The 17,125-nt window shown below is 50.3% G+C and overlaps 1 protein-coding gene across 1 annotated transcript in view; it reads right to left on the bottom strand.

Moving 5' to 3' along the window:
- The window catches only part of ERCC1 (ERCC excision repair 1, endonuclease non-catalytic subunit), a 36,628-nt gene extending 20,276 nt beyond the window's left edge, over nt 1-16,352 (bottom strand). The window contains exon 1 of the mRNA XM_081031110.1: nt 16,221-16,352. The gene's annotated coding sequence lies outside the window, so the exon portion shown is untranslated. The remainder of the gene's footprint in view (nt 1-16,220) is intronic.
- Between the last annotated feature and the right edge of the window lie 773 nt (nt 16,353-17,125).

Here is a 17,125-nt window from a genome sequence, read left to right on the forward strand (position 1 = left end):
CTGTCAAAGGAGCATTTAAGAAGAGATGTAAAGGATGACCGGGAATCTGCTAGGTGAAGGGAAGGAAAGCTTTCAAGGCAAGCAGGAACAGCTTGTGCAAAGGCCCCGTGGTAAGAAATTGCTCGGTAAGTTTGAGAAACATAAAGAAGGCCTGTGCAGCTGGAGCACAGCGAACAAGTGTAGAGTGGCAAGAAAAGAGGCTGGGCAATCAAGGGACCAGATCACATAAGGCTTTGAAGGCCGTGGTATTTTGCACTTTATTCTGAATGGAAAATGGACTGTAGTGGGGACAAAGATGAAAGGAGGAAACCCGGGGAAGAAGAAACTGCAGCTGTCCAGGGAAAATCAGATGGAAGCCAGGACTACGTTGATTGGGAGTCAAGACGAATGCTTAGGTTGGAGAGACCGGAAGGAATGTGGACCAGAAGAGCAGACTGGGGAAGAAGGTTGAGAATTCTGACAGCCTCTCAGGGTTGAAGAAACATTCGAGACATGCCAGTAGGACTATCAAGTAAGCAGGAGGGAGCTCTGGACTCAAGATTGAAAGGTGAGAGTCACCAGTGTAGACACCAATGGTATTTTTCTAGTTTATTAACTCCTTATCGTACTTCCATTATAATTTCTAGTTGACTGATGCTATTAAATTTGTTGGCTGACCTTTTGACAAGCAATCTGGCCAAATTCGCATATTAAAATAGTTTGTTGATTGTCTTAGTTGTTCCTCGAAAATGATCCAAATGACAGTTTTATCTCTTGTCTTCTAATTTTTGTACCTTATTTCTTTTTCTTGTCTTACAGCATTTGCAGACTACCGGGACTATGTCAAATGGCAATGTTGATCAATTTTCATATATTCCACATCACAACCTTTTGAGATGACTTCTCTTATTATCCCCATTTATAGGAGAAACTGTGGCACAGAGAAGTTAGTCTCTTGACCAAGGCCACACAGCATGTAAGCAGCCAAACCAGGACTCCAACCAAAGCTTGTGTTCTCAGCCACTGCCTTAAAAGAAAACCCAATGTGCATTCTATGTTTTTTTTAACAAGCAAAATACCCTTCAAGTTTCCACAGTGACCCCTGGATCTTGCATAAGATTCTGGGGCCTGAGATCTGGTTCCGGCTCCACCCACTTTCCAAGCCTCAGTTTCCTCCTGTGAGATGGCGCCTGAAAGCCACAGAAACTATGCCTTCAGGGTAGAAGACACAGGCCCCCAAACAGATTATATTAATTTCCTGTGGCTGCCGTAACAATTTACCACAAACTTGGTTGCTTAAAAGAACAGAAATTTATTCTCTCACAGTTCTGGAGGCCGGAAATCTGAAATCAGGGTGTCAGCAGGGCCACACTCCCTCTGAAGGTTCTAGATGGATCCTTCCTTGCCTCTTCCAGTTTCTGGTAGCTCCAGCCATTCGCTCCAATCTTTGCCTCTGTCTTCACATGGCCTTCTCCTATGTGTTTGTGTCTTCTCCTCTTCTGTCTCTTATAAGGACACTTGCATTGAGTTTAGGGCCTGTTCAGATAATCCAGGATAGTTTCATCTCGAGATCCATACCTTAATTACATCTGCAAAGATGCTTTTTCCAAATTGGCTCACATTCACAGTCTCAGGTGGACAAATCTTGTGAGGGGAGGGGCCCACCAGTCAGCCCACTGCAAAGATCAAAACAGAAAAAAGAGGGCGGACCCGGTGGCTCAGGCAGTTAGAGCTCCATGCTCCTAACTCTGAAGGCTGCCCGGTTCGATTCCCACATGGGCCAGTGAGCTCTCAACCACAAGGTTGCCAGTTCAATTCCTGGAGTCCCACAAGGGATGGTGGGCTGCACCCCCTGCAACTAGCAAGGGCAACTGGACCTGGAGCTGAGCTGCACCCTCCACAACTAAGACTGAAAGGACAACTTGAAGCTGAATGGCACCCTCCACAACTAAGATTGAAAGGACAACAACTTGACTTGGAAAAAAGTCCTGGAAGTACACACTGTTTGTTCCCCAATAAAAAAAGTCCTGTTCCCCTTCCCCAATAAATCGAAGAAGGAGAAGAAGGAGAAGAAGGAGAAGAAGGAGAAGAAGGAGAAGAAGGAGAAGAAGGAGAAAAAGAAAAAAAACAGAAAATGTGGGGAGTTTAGATTGGGAAGTGTCCAAAGCTTTGTGATGGCACACGCTTGCTGGAGCACTCGCCCTCGAGAACCTAGAGTAGCCTGTACGTCCAAGTGGTTGTTAGAGGTTGTGCGTGTTCACACGTTCACGTGGACATCTCCACTTTGAGGATGGGAAGTCTTGAAGAGAGTTTTTCATTCTTCAACTGTTAACGTGAATTTAAGAAACTTTCTCTTTCACAAACTTCAAATAATAAAAGCCAACATTTATGCAGCACTTAATATGTGCCAGGCCCTTCTAAGTGTTTGTAAATATCTATGAATTAATGTATTACTGACAGAATCCCTATGAAATCTCGTTGGTGACTACCCATTTTATAGAGGAATAAACTGAGGTGCAGAGAGGTTGGACTTGCGCTTGGAAGTTTCAAGAGCTAGGATCTGAACCCCACAATCTGGCTTCAGAGTTTAGGGTCTTGCCTGTGAGCCATGCTGTCTCCTGTCACATTTTAAATCTGGACTTTGAAGAAGCCACACTTCCAGACGCATGGTCAAGCCGTTGCCCACTGCTGTGCCATTGGCCACATATGGCTGTTGAGCACTCAAAACATGTCTGGTCCAAAATGAGATGTGCTGTGAATGTAAAATTCACACCAGATTTTGAAGACTTGGTGCGATAAAAAGAATGTAAAATATCTCATTAATAATTGTTGCTTCTGAGGACACGTTGAAATAGTATTTTGCATATATTATGCAATGGTTAAGTAAAATACGTGAACAAAATTATTTTCATCTGTTTCCTTTTTCCTTATTCTAGTGCTGCTACTAAGAAATTTAAACTCAGACACATGATTCACATCATATTTCTCGTGGAAAGCTCTGTTCCGTGGAATTTGCCATCAGTGTGTTCTCCATCTGGGAAAACATTGGGTGCTAGTGTGACATTTGTTTGCCATTGAGCCTTGGGATTTCTTGTGATGTTCTGGAATAATCCATGTAAGAAACACATTCAAGCAGAACGACGGATGCTCATGTCAAAAATGTGACCTGCAGGGGCCGGCCCGGTGTCTCAGGCGGTTGGAACTCCATGCTCCTAACTCCGATGGCTGCCGGTTCGATTCCCATATGGGCCAGTGGGCTCTCAGCCACAAGGTTGTCAGTTCATATTCCTCCAGTCCCACAAGGGATGGTGGGCAGTGCCCCTGCAACTAAGATTGAACACGGCACCTTGAGCTGAGCTGCCGCTGAGCTCCCGGATGGCTCAGTTGGTTGGAGCGCGTCCTCTCAACCACAAGGTTGCCGGTTGGACTCCCGCAAGGGATGGTGGGCTGCACCCCCTGCAACTAGCAAGGGCAACTGGACCTGGAGCTGAGCTGCGCCCTCCACAACTAAGTCTGAAAGGACAACAACTTGAAGCTAAATAGCACCCTCCACAACTAAGATTGAAAGTACAACAACTTGACTTGGAAAAAGAGTCCTGGAAATACACACTGTACCCCAATAAAGTCCTGTTCCCCTTCCCAAATTAAAAAAAAAATCTTAAAAAAAAAAGTGACCTGCAGAGGACCTCAATAGGACCTCAATAGACATTTCTCCAAAGAGGACATATACATGGCCAATACATCACTAATCATCAGGGAAATGCAAAATAAAAAAAAAAACCCACAATGAATACCACCTCACTCCTGTCAGAATGCTGATCATCAACAAATCAACAAACAACAAGTGTTGGCGAGGATGTGGAGAAAAGGGAACCCTCGTGCACTGTTGGTGGGATTGCAGATTGGTGCAGCCACTATGGAAAACAGTAAAACAGTACGGAGGCTCCTCAAAAAATTAAAAATGGAACTACCTTATGACCTAGCAATTCCACTTCTGGGTAATTAGCCAAAGAAATCCAAAACACTAATTCGAAAAGATACATGCACCCCTATGTTCAATGCAGCATTATTTACAATAGCCAAGCCGGAAGCAACCCAAGCGTCCATCGGCAGACAAATGCAGAAAGAAGATGTGGCACATGTATACAATGGAATATTACTCAGCCATAAAAAGACTTAAATCTTTCCAACAACATGGATGGACCCGTGGTATTATGCTAAGTGAAATAAGTTAGAAAAGGATAAATACCACATGATTTCACTTATATGTGGAATCTAAAAAACAAAAGAAACGAACAAACAAAACAGAAAAAACTCATAGATACAGAGAACAAACTGACAGTTGCCAGTGGGTAGGGGCCTTGAGGGGCTGAGTGAAAGAGATAAAGGGATTAAGAAGTACAATTCGGGGGCGGCCGCTTAGCTCAGTTGGTCGGAGCGCGGTGTGGTTCGATCCCCGCATGGGCCACTGTGAGCTGCGCCCTCCACAACTAGATTGAAACAACTACTTGACTTGGAGCTGATGGGTCTTGGAAAAACACACTTAAAAAAAGAAGTACAAATGGCAGTTACAAAACAGTCATGGAGATGTAAAGTACAGCATAGGGAATAGAGTCACCAATACTGTAATAACTATGTATGGTGTCAGGTGGGTCCTAGACTTATCGGGGGGGATCACTTCGTAAGGTATATAGATGTCCCATCACTATGTTGTACACCTGAAACTAATGTAATATTGAATGTCAAATGTAATTAAAAAAAAATGTAGTGTGGCCTCTAGAGGATGCTCTGAATTTCCTGCTTCAATCTTACCTGGATGAAGAAGCTATTAACTAACAGAGGCCACAATGCCACCCAGGACTCTGTACGTGCAATATGTTTTATTCATAAATTATATACATGTTGCCTCTATTGAGAATGTTATAAAACAAAAATTCACAAAACTGAGATACTCAACAGAACTGGATGAGCCAGGCTGCGTGAGGTCATGACTTCGAATCCTGACTCTGTCCCCTCTCAGGCCTGTGTTTCCTTCGGTGAGTCACTTGTCCCTGCTTAGTCTCAGTTTCTTCACCCAGAAGCTGGGATGTTTCTGTCCCAGTGAGACTGTGTGTGCAAAGGGCCCAGCACACACTGCCCGGCAGAGAATGAGCCGCACTGACCAGGTTTCTTGCGAGGAGGGGGCCAGCTTAGGTGCAGGGAGTCACGCAAGGTTTCTCAGGGGAGGGGATGATTGAGTTGGACCTTGAAGGATTGAAAATATTCACTAGGTGGAGAAGGATGGCAAAGATATTCTGGGCAGAGGGAACAGAACATTCAAGGTCTGGAGGCATGCTGGGACATGATGCATTTAGGAACAGGCAAGCAGTTCGGGTATTATTTGAGCGCAGAGTGAATGTGCGTCTGGGAAAGCGGACAGCAAGAGATGAGGCTAAAGAAGGCAGCAGTGTTCAAGTCACGGAGGGCCTTGTAGCTCTAGGAACTGGAGCACTGGGGAGCCACAGCAGGCTTTGAGCTAGGGAAAGATCTGACAGGGCAGGTTTCTGGTTTAGCAAAATCCTTTTAGACGAGAGGTGGTGGGACTGAGGCAGGAGACCAGGGAGGGCAGGTATAAGTGGGGGGAGGGGATCGAGTAGAGAGGGAGAGAAGGGAGAAACTATAAAATCCTTAAAAGATAGAAAGGAAAGGAGTGATAAGCTATGGGAGGTAAGTGGAGGAAGACATCCAGGAGGAGGCCCAGGCCTCTGGTCCAGGAGATAGGGTCAGTGTGGGCCTATGCCTGCGCTGGACACCTGGGACGAAGAGGCACAGGAAGGAAGTTGTTTAGGTCAGGGTGAAATCCTGTGGGACATCCATGGGGAGGCTTCCAAGAACTGCTAGACACTTCACTTAGGACTAGAGTGCGGAAGAGATGGTGGCAGGGGGCTGAGACTGGGAGGCCTTCAGAGCTCAAAACAGGGCTGAAATCCTAACAGTGGGAGACAGTGGAGGGACAGTAACGTAGCCTCACCACCAGATAGCGATGACTGTGGTAAGTGGCCCTGCCCAAGAGAGCAGCCTGGGTGCCCGGTTCTTATCCGAAAGACACAAAAATGAGCATACTCAGAGCTCCCACAGGAGTGGGGGAGCCCACCGCCCAGTGGGGGAGCCCAGATGCACACAAGTAGTCCATGAGTCCACAGGAGCAGTATGTGATGAACGGGGGCTTCAGGCGTTACAGTGGTCCATTCTCAAGGACTAGGGGCAGTGGAAAGTGTCAGGACCAGTTCCCGGGGCGGGTTGGTGAAGGAAAGTGAATTAATCAGGAGTCTCTCAGCTTCAAGTGCAAACTAGTTTATGGAAATGTACTGGCTCATGTTAAAAAAAGATTAAGGGGGTAAGACTGCCTTCAGTCACAGCTTGGTCCAGGAGCTCAAATGATGATATGAAGTCACTGTCTAACCTCTGTGTTCCATATTTGATTTTTTTTCTCAGGAAGACTTTCCTCGAGGTAGCAAAGATGGCACCAGCAGCTCTGCGCTCACACCCTACTCTCAGTGACTCCAGTGGAAAGAAAGCTCTCCTGCCCAGTGGTTCCATCACTCACAGGCCCAAATGGATCACATGCCCACCCCTGAATCAATCACTGTCATCAGAGGGCAGAAGAACTGGAATGCTCTCATTGGCCAGGCCTGAGTCATGTTCCTTTCCCTCCCATGTGGCTGGGAGGGAAGGGAGAGGGGAAACAGGTTTCTTCATCTGTTAATAGGGCATGGGAACAGTACCTCACCTTCTAGGTTTAGGGTAAGAATTCAGTGAAACAAGGCAGGTGAGGCATTTAGCAGAGTGTTGACACAGAGTAGGTGCTGGATAAATGGTAGCTATTATTTTAAAAATAGTAACCAATATTACTACTACTGCTGATGGATGAATGGTATTTGTGTGCTGGGTGGACATAAGCTCCCGGACACAGGATGGGACCAACCTGAAGCTGAACAATCACCCAGTGGATGCTCATGTAATCTACATTCTGCAAGCTGAGCCCCCACCTGGGTCCTCTCCAGGCTTCTGTCTCCAGATCTGTGAAATGGGACGAAGGAATTGAATTAAACCAGGTCTTTTAAAATGCCTGATCTCATCATTCAGGTTGCAGTTAAGTGTCACCTCCTCAGAGAAAGGCCTTCCCGGACTACTCTTACTAAAATATCCCCTTTATTTTAATACATCATGCCATTTTACTTTTCCCTCAGTGTTTATCACACCACAATCTGAAATCACCTTCTGTATTTACTGTCTGTCTCCCCATTAGAACGTCAGCCTCACGAGGACAGACCTCTCTATTTTGTTCACTGCTGCGTTCCCATCATCTAGCACAGGGCCTGGCACACAGGTGATCCTTGACACAGATTTGGTGAAGGACTAGATAAACACTACCAATAAAAAGAAATAGTGCCTAGTTTTATGATAGGTAGTGAGTTCTCCATGAAGGGGGGTGTCCAGGCTGAAGCTGAATGATCGTACTTTGCAATTCAGGCTACAAGGCCCCAAACAGTTCCTCTCCCGGCCTCAGTTTCCTCATTTAGAAAATAAGTATGTGTGGGGAGTGGGGGTTGGGGAGGACGGCTGGACTCACGGCCCAGCTCCAGCTGCGATACCCGCGGGGGCCACCAGGGGCGCCTCCGCCCAAACGTCCGCCGTCAGCCGCTGGAACGCCGGTGGATACGTCCGGATGTTCCTGGAATATTCTGATCCTGCCGGCTTCCAGGCGCCCAGGGACCCAGAAGGATGCGGGGTGTCCGGAGCCAGCGATCCGTGCCCCTCGCAGTGCAGGGGGGCGGCGGGAGGTGGTGACTCAGGCGCGCGCCCCCGGCCCCCGTTCTCGCGAGGGGGCGCGCACGGCCTCGGGAACCCGCCCGGCGCCCGCTCCATTTTTACCCGAGCACTACTAAAAATAGTCGCCGCACTCGGAGCGGAGCCCGAAATAGCGGCCCCCAGATAAGGCAGGACGACTCAGCGCTTCCGGGGAGCGGAAGGGGAGGCAGCGGGGGGCGGGGGGGCAGTGGTGCTGGGCTCAGCCGGGCCCCGCTGTCCCCACCCGGTCCTGGCGTTCGCACTGACCCCAACTGCGACCTCAGCCCTCATCCCCCAACCTGTCGCCGGCCTTGCTTCATCCCTCCCCTCTCCCCACCGCTCCCTACACCCCTCATCTCCTGTCCCCCTCCCTCTATCCCTCAGCCCTATTATCCCTCCCCTTCCCTATCCTAATCTTTATTTCCAGCCCTGCTCCCCCAGCTATGTCCCCAACCTACCCATCCCGAAGCCCTGTCCCGATTCTTCCTCCCTACCCACGGCACCAGTCTCTTCCAAATCCTTCCAGTCTTCAGCCAACTTCTATGAGGTGAGGAGGGGAGGTCACCGGAACTCAGACACAAGACCAGCAAGCAGAGAGAGGGCTGAGGTGAAGCTCTGACTTCTTGGTTTATTTCTATAGTGGACGTGGTGGCCTTAGGTCTGAGTCTGGGCCAGTTTCCTCATCCTGTGCCCAGCCTCGGGTTTCAGCCAAGGGCCAGGGTGGGGGCTCAGGCTGGGGACAGACATCGGTCTGTCACCAAGGTTGGGGTCTCTGTGTCACCAGAGTCAGGGCCCAGCCTGGCACCCATCCTTTTGTTCACCAATCCCAATTCTGTGAGTCTTTCCTGGCTTGCAAGTCAGTGATTGGACACAACAGCTCCAGGCAGTGGAAGCAGCCAGAACCTTGCTTTCTCTGGACCTAGGTCCCCCTTTTGCATCTGAATCCTCTACGTCACCTTCCCCTTCTGAAATTCTGTGACTCTTTCAGTGCCTACTCCAAGAATCAGCCTCAAGAATCTTACATTGCATGCATCATCTCAAGGTTCAAAGGCAACACCTTCTAGTCAGCAACTTCTAGTCTCTAAAATATCACAGGACAGAGAAACTGCCCTGTCCTGTGTGGCCCCAGGGAGCAGGGTGACGTAGACAGATGTTGGTTCAGGCAGAAATGCTTGGCTATGGATGGAAGGCAGCCTTAAGTGGTGGTAAGGTCCTGTCTGTAGAAGACACCAGGTTTCAGCCAGATGCCCAATTGTTATGTTGTCTGGATGGCTGAGGAACTCAGCCACCAAGCAAGGAGATTGAACTGGAAGATCCTTTAAGGCAAGAAGAATCGTGTGTTTGGGATCAAGGAATTAGGAGGCTGTAAAAGTCAGTAAGGACCAGAGCAAACTGGTCCCATGGGCTGTTGTAAGAAGCCTGGACTATTCCCCCAAGGGCACAGGTTCCGAGCAGGAGAGGGACAGGGTTTATACTTTAGTAAGACCTTTCTGGCTGTATCCTGGAGGTAAACTGAGGAGAGGAGGGGCCTGGACTTAGGGAGGAGGAGGAGGCAGATTTGAAAGACAGTCAAGAGACAGGAAGGCCCAGACCTGGTGGCTGAAAGGCTGTGAGGGGAAGGTGGGCCCCAGGATAAGGTCCAGGTCATCCACAGAGTGGATGGTGGCATCTTCCCTGAGGTGAGACTCAGGAGAAGGAAGGAGCAGGTGTGGGTGAAGGAGGCCCAGATACGTTTCAAAATCAGTCCAGAGATGGTAATTTTTAAATAATAAAAAAAGAGTTTTTAAAAAAAATATTGGCAAATACTTTTTCAAGGTATATAATGCCCTTTTGTAAATTTCCCTACTCCCTCTGATCCCCACTTGTTACTGTTAACTAGTTCTTATGTACCTTGACCAATAGTATTCACTGAGCTCTCATAATGTCCCCAGCCTGTGCTAAGTCTGTCACAGAAGTGACCTCGCTCAAATTACCACTACTATGCCCATGTTTAGAGAGGTAGAAACTGAGGCTTGAAGAGGTGCAGGGATGTCCTTTCGAGGGCCTGGCTTTGAAGGCTTTTCAAACTTGAAGGCAAACTGAGTGGGAGTGGGTGAGCTCAGAAAGGGAAGGTCCAAAAGGCCAGAGCCCAGGGAACTGGAGGCGGGCAGCAGGGAGTTGAATTAAAGGAAGGCTGCCTGGAGGAGGAGTGAAGGTAGCCAGGAAGGTGCCTTCCAGAGTCTTCTGATGAAGGGTTTGCATGGACGTAAATCAATCCCTTTGGGGGGGCTGAGGTAGTAAGAGGGCAGTGCCTCCTCCTCAGTCCCACAGGGCCCCACAGGTGTTTATTGGAGGAGACTGAGGCTGCCTGATGACATCTCAGGGACACTATGATAGCATAGCAGGCTCTTCTGACGTCTGAGTGAATCGCCAACTGCCTGTTAAAACCAGCATCTCTAGTCATGCCCTGTGGGGGAGATGAGAATAGGAGGAAGTGACAGTCCATGGGGTGGGGGAGGGGGCAACATGGATACAGTCATACTGAGACCAGGGACTCAGGAGCTGAGAGATGTGTTCTGCCCCTGCATTAGGGAAGGGTCTCCCAGAGGTTGGCTGTGAGGATCCACATTTTGGGACTGTGTCTAGTGAAAGAGGTCTGGCTTCAAGGAGGTGTGGCTGGGGTGCAATCTGGGCTCAGAATGGGGTCAGTCCAGGGACTGCTGGGCTCAAGGACTTCTGTTTTGTCTGCTGCTGTGTCCCCATCACGTAGGTTGGTAACTGGCACACAGTAGGGGCTCAATACATATTAGCTGAATGAATGGATCAGATGAAAGGGATCAGCACGCCCTGGCACTCAGTTTACACTAGGGTAATAGCCTTGACCAGCAGGCCACTTCAGCCAACAGCGTCGCTAGGGACGCCCCTCTCCCCACCCAGGGTCTCAGCTCCCAGTCCTAGATCTGAGTGTGGGGTAGGTGGCAGCAAGAAAATCGCGCCTCTGGAGTTCGCGCCTCCGATGGACTCCTCCCACCTGTGAAGTCACAAGCTGCTGGGGGATCCTGACCCGCGGGGGCGTGGAGAGGAACCCGGGAGTTCTGACTCCGGCCCCTCCCCTGGGCCTGGCGGTGTTACATAACCTGACGTCGTGTCCCCAGAGATGTCACCGGACTTCCTGGCCAGGCCGGGGACAATGGGCAGGGAGCGGCCCTCCCACCAGGAGCCTGGAAGTGGCAAGGGAGCCCCCTCTGATTCAGCCTTGGTTCCGGCCCGTTTCAGCCTCCTCCGTCTCAGAGATCCTTATCTTCCCCAAACCCTCACTTCTTGTACCCCCTACAATTCAGCTCTTTCCCCGATACTGCAAACATCTGCCGCCTACACCTGGCCTGCCCTAAACTCTCTGCCCTCAAACACGTCAACTGTGATTCTCGAATGTCCTCAAGTTCCAGGTTCCCGTGCCTTCCTTCACTCACCAATCCTGCCCGCCTCTCCCCCCCCCCCCCCCGGCCAAACTTCACCCTACTTTCCTACCCCTGCCCTCCCAGTCTCCTCCGGTGGCTCCCCCAAGCTTCCCCCATGATCTCTGTTTTCCCCGGACTCCTCCCCACCTCCTAAACAGACCCCTGTACTCTTTCTCGTCCCCAATCCCAGCCACCTAGCCCCTCTTGTCTCCCTGAAACTGTCCCAATATCCCAATCGTGTCCCCCGTTAGCCCCCTACACCGCCCCAGACAGCCTCCCGTCCTCCCAGCCCCTCTGCACATCAGGCTGGGGCCGCTCCCACGCTCGGCGCGGGTTCCCAGGCCGCTCCCCCCACTCCCGCGCGGTGGCCCAGAGACCCAGTTTGCGGTGGCAAAACATTGGTTTCCGGGCAACAGGCCCCGCCCGCCCCAGGCGGCCTGTACCAGTTCCAGAACCGAGCTGCGCATGGAGGCGGAGCAGGCGCAGCGAGCCGGGAGCCCTTGCCCCAGAGGCCTACAGGGCGCAGAGACCCAGAGACTGAGAGACAGCAATACGAAAGTAGAGATTCAGGGACGCCCCCCACCCCAAGCAAAAACTCGGAGAAATTGGTGGAAGCTGGAGCCACTGGGAGCTGTCTGGGACGCAGTGATTACGAGATCACGCGACCGAGTAGCAAGGACTGGGCCTGGAAATAAACACGGAGATCGTGAGATTAAAACACAGACAAGCCCAGGCCCACAGGGATGCCCCTGAAGGCAGGATGATCTACCTCTGGTCTCAGGGCCTTTGTGCTCTGTCACAGTGACTTCCCCTGTCCCACAGTTTCCATATCTGAAAAATGGGTAGCTTAGGAAATAGGGTTGTTGTCACAATAGGGCTGCTTTGACGATTCAGTGAATGCGCCATCATAGAGCTTGTAGCACAATTCCATTTGTCATTCACTCATTCCACAGGTATTTCCGGAGCACCTACTATGTATGTGCCAGCACTGCGGTAAGTGCTGGGTACACAATACAACAAGACACAGTTCTCTGTCCTCCTGGGAGCTTACACTTTGGGAATGGGGAAGGGGGTGCTGAACAATACAGATATAAGCAAATTATACAGCACATTGGAAAGTAGTAAGCGCTGGGGGAGGTAAGAGAGAAGGAGAAGTGGGGTTGCCATTTTAAATAGGGTGGTCAGGACAGGACTGCACGAGAAGGTGATGTCTGAGCAAAGACTGGAAGTTGGTGAGGGAGAAACCATGCAGGTATTTGGGTGGAGAGCATCCCAATCAGAGGGAGCAGCACGTGCAAAGGCCTGAAGATGGGAGAATGTCTGGCATGCTGGAGGAACAGGGAGGAGGCTGGTTGTGCCTGGGCAGAGATCAAGGAGAGGGGAGTGGCAGAGATGAGGTCAGAGGGTAAGGTCAGAGTGTGCAGGACCTTAGGGGTCACGGTGAGGCCTTTAACTTTTACTCGGAGTGGGTCAAGAGCCATGAGAAGGTTTTAAACAAAAGAGGGACATGAACTGACTTTGATTGTAATAGCATCCCTCTGGCTGTGTGTGGGGAATAGACTTTGGGAGGCAGAAAGACCAGCGAGTAGTAGCCCCAGGCAATGGTCCAGTTGAGAGGGGATGGTGCTTGGACTAGAGGTAGCGGGATCCCATTCTGGAAGTGTTTGAACTTACAGCTGCAGACTTTGCTGACAAGCACATTCGTGGCAAGCCCTCAGTAGATGGCAGGAGTTCCCATTATATTAGGCAGTGCTCACAACATCCCCATAGACATCGTTATCATCCCCATTTGACAGATGCAGAAACAGAGGCCCAAAGAGGTCATTCCACTTGCCCTAAGACTCACAGCTCAGTCTGGTTCCAAAGATGGTACTTGTCTATTAGGGCAATTATTTTCAAGTCCACATACCCAGACACAATACCCTCAGTGCCTGGAGCTACACCAAACTCATCCATGAGGGCCCTAGGACCACTAGAACAATTTCCTCATCAGCCACACCCAGTGGGTATAGAAAGTGGTGGCCTAACAGGAGAATGTTGCCTGACTGGTATTTGGGTTGTCAGGCAGTCATCAGTGCTGGCCCGGGACACTTGCTTAGAGGCAGGCATGTACACGTAGAGAGGGTCCACCCAGAACCTTCCAGCCCAGCATCTGCCTCCCACACTATCCCAGCACTGGACCCGGCACACCCCAAGGGCTGCCTGCAGCGACCTGTTAAACATAGTCATGCATTCACAGTCACACAGGTTCACGGCCCTCCATTGTGGAGGTAAGTTTTCAGGCAATGTGCAGAAAACACAGTTTTTCTTTCTGTCTCTTTAGGTCTCTGTATCTTTTTGTCTCTATCCTGTCTCTATCTCTCCTTGCCTCTGTCTTGCTATCTTTGTCTCTCTCTGCCCCGCCCTCACCACCAGCTCTGTCTCTCTCACTCCTCCACACTCAGGATCCTCTACCTGCAGTAGAAATCACTTTTATCCCTGGCTGTGTGTCTCTGTGGAACCTCATCTATTATGTGACTTCAGAACCTGGCACTGGGACAAGTGTGTGGAGGCCTCAGGCCAGCAGTTCTGGCTGGCTGCTCAGAATCACCTGGAGAGTATCTCATCTGACATGTCCCCTACCATCTCTTCCTCTGTGATGTTGACCAACAGCTTTTGTGTGCTGGCCTGGAGAAATCTGCCTTTAAAAAGCTCCCTGGGACTTTTTTTAAAAAAGCTGATTGGGACCCCTGTGGGCTTGCAGTAGTTATTCCACCTATAGGGTGGTGCAAAAGTAATTGCAGTTTAAAAGGTTAAGAATAATTGCAAAAACCACAATACTTTTGTCCCAACCTAATAATTTTATAGACAGGGAAGAGCAGAGTCCCAGAGAACAAGAGGGCACACCCCAATATCACACAGCAATCAACAACGAGGGGCTTGGTGCTTCCAGATTCTCCTTGGAATCCCTTTGGGAAAAAGTTTGGGAGTTAAATAATAATAGAGAATCCCAAAGACACAGAGAGAACCAGATATGGATAGAGATTCGGGATCCAGAGACTCAGTGAATGAGAACGGAGGTGGAGGGTATTGGGGTGTTGGGGAGAGGAAGAGACCCAGAAAGGGAATCCAGAACAGAGACAGAGAGTGACAGAGATACATAGAGATGGTGAGACAGAGACAGAGATATAAGGGTCAGAAAGATGCAAAGTGAGATGGAGACCTACTAAGAGGCAGAGACTGAGAGACACACACAGCCATTTAGGAGGACAGACTCCAAGAGGGGCACATTTTCTTTTCAATGAGAGAGAACACAAATAGTCCACGTTTTATAGGCCCTACTTCCTAGAAGCAGCTGGTGCCATTGTTTGGCAGTTGCAGGCTTACCAAGCCAGGGTCCCTCCCCAGGCCTGATATGTTAGATGCACGTTAAACATGTTTATATAACCTGCCCTCTGTACAGAACCTAGGAGCTTTACATAACATAGCCCCATGAGTCATGCTGCTGATACGGGGCACAGACTGGACATGCCCAACAAGAGGGAACCCCTAACCCAGGACCGTTAGTTACAGGGAAGTGACTGTGAGATGTGAGGGGTCACCAGTCTCACTGAGGAGGAAGCAGAGAGTCAGGTCCTAAGGAGCAGGATCCAGCAGGACAATGATTTCAACCATAGGATTCAACCCTGAGTCCATAGCCTTTGCACCCAAGTCACTAAAAAAGACAATGACTCCCAAAGCCCTATCATGTGTTCCTTTACAGAGCGGAGGAAATAATAAAAACAACAGTAATAATACAACAGCCCCCGTGTATTGAGTGCACTGTGCTGCAGTAAGTACCTTACAAACATCGTCTCATTTATTCCAAAACCCAGTGAGGTAGGGACAGAACTCAGTTATTAGACAACATAATTATACCCATTAAGTCTGGAACATTTACTATGTACTAAGTGCTTAATAGGATTTCATAGTCACAAATCTGGAGGTGGGTGATGTTATCGCCCCCATTTCAGGACGGAAAGAGTCTCAGAGAAAGGGAATCACAGGTCGAGGTCACAGAGCAGGTATTTGACCCCAAGTCTCTCTAGCCCTTAACCTCTGCCACCCATTCCCCCAGCGGACGTGCACACAAGTGCGTGCGCCCATGCACACGTGCAATCTAACACTAGCATCTCAAATACTTTAGCTCAAATATCAACAGCTTTCCCCTCATATGCTTTCTCTAGCCTCCAATCCCCCATATCTCCCCTACGTCTAGGGAGCGAGCGACCCTCTGTTTTCCCTGCAGCACCTCAGACGCGCCTCATGGCCGGAGCCGGAGCTTGTAAAATGTTTCTGCCCCTTTAAGATAGGGAACAATCGGCCTGCGTTGCCCAGCAGCGCCTAGCGGGTTGCCAGGCAACGTCAACAAACGACAGGGCCGCCGTCTCCGTGCGCCCCACACCCCGCCCGCGCAGACGCGGTGACGAGACGGGCTGTGGAACGCCGTCGCCTAGCAACGAGAAGGCTGTTTGTTCCCGGCCTGGCCGCGCGGCCGCAGAAGGCGCAACCAGGACCGGCCCGGGCCGACAGAAGGGCCGACCGGGAGCCCGGGATGTGGGGGCTGCGGTGATGGGAGCGGGGGAGAACTGGGTCCCCAAATTGCTGGTTTCCCTTTAGACAGCCGCAGTCTGCTTTTCGCCCGCTCCTCCTGTCTGACCCCGGACCACCTCCGCTTGGGTATCTGTCCGTCTGCGCCCCTTCCTCCCCGGCATGTCTGTCCGTCCCGCGTCTCCCGCGCCGTGCCTGTCTCATATTCCCCCAAACCATAACGAACAAAACAGACACAAGCACACTTCTCTGGCCTGCCGCTTTTGCCTCAGACTTTCGGGTGCGCATGGGGTCCCAACCAGTGGAGACAGACGCACGGTGGACAAGCAGTACCCACATACACTCGGAGTCACAGCCCGAAAGCTCCCTCCCGTTCCTTTCCCCGCTCCCCTCAGGTTCTCTTGCCTGTCTTTCTGGAGCCTCTTTCATCAGACAGGCAGCCCGCGGTCCTTCCATCCTGTGTCCGGGAAGCTGTCCACAGCTGGGAGGTTCTAATAACTCATCCCCAACACACACACCCACCACCCCCCATCCAGTAGCTTCATGTGATCAGGACTGGGGCGAATCTCCAAGCAGAGAGAAGAAATTGGATGTGTGACAGTGTGAATGGATGTGACTGTAGGTGAGTGACTCTGCCAGTGACATCTGGTATTTCCTGTGTGAGAGCGTGATCATGAGGGCTTCCTCTATGGTATGTGAGAGCAACGGCTGGCCTGAGTGAGGGTTTCCCCAGTTTGCATTTGTTTATCAGGATGCCTAGGTATTTGGAGCCCTGCTGATTGTGTAAGAATGAGTGTCCTGTGGATGTGCATGGTTTTGCCTCTAACTTACATTTCTGGATCTCTGTATATGTCATCTGTGTGTAACTTGGCAGGTACCTGTGTTTGTGAACACATTAGCTCTCCGAGTTTTCTTTTTATCCCAATTACAGCATTTATTACAATTTCTAATTCTCTATTTGTTTCTCTACTGTCTGTCTCCCCCCCCCCACTTGATTGTGCACCCTTTGAGGACAGAGCCCAGGGCTGTTGTGGTCACTGCTGAGTCCCCAGCACCACCCTGCATACAGTAGGTACTCAGTAATTTTTTGAGTAAAGGAATCAATGGACTCGTGTGTCCATATCAAGTGCACGTGTCTGTGTAACTGTGTGAATGGTTCTGTGCTTCTGAATGGTGGTCTCCTGTGTGTGTCTTTGTGGGTCTGAGCACAGGAGGGTCGCTGTAGCTGTGTCTGGCTGTGTAGCTTTGCCGGGCTTCAGCCAATATTTGTGGACTTGAACTGTGTGGTTCTCTCTGTGCATTAGGACCTC

Source organism: Rhinolophus hipposideros (assembly GCF_964194185.1).
Source record: "Rhinolophus hipposideros genome assembly, chromosome: 21".
NCBI lineage: Eukaryota > Metazoa > Chordata > Mammalia > Chiroptera > Rhinolophidae > Rhinolophus > Rhinolophus hipposideros.